Source organism: Myotis lucifugus, unplaced genomic scaffold, assembly GCF_000147115.1.
Source record: "Myotis lucifugus unplaced genomic scaffold, Myoluc2.0 scaffold_107, whole genome shotgun sequence".
Classification (NCBI taxonomy): domain Eukaryota; kingdom Metazoa; phylum Chordata; class Mammalia; order Chiroptera; family Vespertilionidae; genus Myotis; species Myotis lucifugus.
Window position 1 is genome coordinate 609,837 of NW_005871155.1, and position 1,984 is coordinate 611,820.

Consider the following 1,984-nt stretch of genomic DNA (forward strand, 5'->3'; position numbering starts at 1 on the left):
GGGAAGGACATGCCGCTCCCCTCTTTGTCCTGGCTGTATACAAGGAGGGGCAGGGCGGGAGTGGTATTCCGCATCACCTTCAGTAAATATACAGAGCGGTTGTTGTCCCGGCCGGGCGCCGTCATCAGTTTCCCCGCCCCCCCCCCCTCCAGGGCCGCGTGGGGGGGACCGGGGAAGAGGGGGGCCACCGCAAGGGGGTTTCCTCAGCAACGCGTGGAGGGAAGGGGAAAGTCATTGTGAAACTTGAAACGCATTAACTTTGAAAAACAACTTTTTAAAAACAACGGCCCGGGGGCCGGGGTTGTGGGTTTGGAGAGAGGAATGGGACCGACTCTGAACCCTGCCCTGAAACCGCTTCTTGGTGGCGGATGTTCTATTAAAAGATCGAGGAAAGCCCAGGTTATTCCAGAGGCCGCTCCCCGGCCCGCGGGTGGTTCCCAGGGCCCGGCGGCGAGCGCGTTAACCCTTGTCTGCCCGCCTAACACCCGGGCCAGGAAGAGGAGGGGTGTTCAGGGTCAAGAAAGCGGGGTGCAGACCTGGGCGGTGAGCCGGCTCCCGGGACGCCGGGCAGAAGAGATGGGGTGGAGGTGGGGGGGGGGAGAGGAAGGAAGTCATTGCCATAAACCAGAGTTTGACCCCGGCTGCTAGAAAGCGATAGAGGAAGCAAGGAGTGGAAAGTTATGGAGGAGAAATCGGGAGGGGCTGGGCCATGCTAACGAACGAAGAAGGTTTTCTGGAGATAGACCTCAAGAAGGTTGGGGAATCAGAAAGTCTACATGTGCACCTGAAGAAGCAGGCAAAAGAGATTGGTTTAGGGGCCATGCTGAACTTGGGAGGAATAAAGTAAAACAAAAAAATGTTGATGCAGAAAGATTTCTCAGATTAAACCCAACTGCTTTCCCCTTTTAAGGAATAAACATGCTACACGGCCGTGCACCCACCACGCTGGCCATCTGTGCAAACTTGAATTACGTTCCCCGAGGCTTCCATAAAGACGGTCTGGGTTTTTCCTGCGAGGGTTCACCCCTAAAATTCCCCTGAGGAAATCCTACCTCCAGCTCATTTGTGCTAAGAAAAGCTTAATGCACAAGAATGGGAATAATTAGAAATGGAAGACTCAGTAATGGCGAGCTTGCACCCCCAAATGTCATGTACAATGGGGAATGTGCCTATTAAAAACGAACTTTGGTCTTAAAAGCAAAGATCATCCAACAATTGCTTAACTTTGAAATGATGTTTAGCATAATATGCTTCCAATCTTGCAGTGAAAGAATGCAGTTTTTCATTTTGGATGTGATATAATCATCTCATAAAATGAAATCTAATGGAATGCAATCACAAACAGCGTGTAACACAGCTTCCCAACTGGGTACTTAAATAAAAATAAACATTTACTTACACGTGAAAGTATACCTAACCTGTCAGAAGATAAAGATTAAGGTAGCTCCATTATTATTAATTCTACTTTGTGTAACTTGTTAAGTCAAAAGTGGTAATTGAGTGAATATAATTTTAACCAAATAGTTGTTGAACATAACAGAAACACATATTTTAGGCACAGTGTTTATAAGGGATTTGGCATTGCTGTGAACTTTCTAATAAATTAAGCATGCAATTTTGTCATTTCAATTGTTAAACAACTTTTTTATTAGCTTACTCACAATTTAATTCTGAGCAGTAAATCAATATTGAACTTTTCTTTTAAATGTATACAATATTGAACAGCTTCCTATTTTCTATTTGTGAATTAACTTTCTAAATGCAATTTCTTTTCCTAATTTTGCTTCCAATTCTAACTTCCTAGTTATCAGAAAGCAAGGAAAGCCAGCTAAACCATAGTTAGTTTCGGCTTGTTTTGTGGCAAATTTAAATAGTTTCTCAAATTGTATCTTATAAATGGAATGTGGAGAGAAAAAAATTTGAAGAGGACAATGTGAGTGGTAAAGAGCAGTTTGAACTGTCAAAATTCTGGAACTAATGGGGG

General features: G+C 44.7%; 1 protein-coding gene across 3 annotated transcripts in view; it reads right to left on the reverse strand.

The window, feature by feature from the left end:
• The window catches only part of HIVEP1 (human immunodeficiency virus type I enhancer binding protein 1), a 171,317-nt gene that overhangs the window by 168,421 nt on the left and 912 nt on the right, over positions 1 to 1,984 (reverse strand). The gene's annotated exons all lie outside the window — the stretch shown is intronic.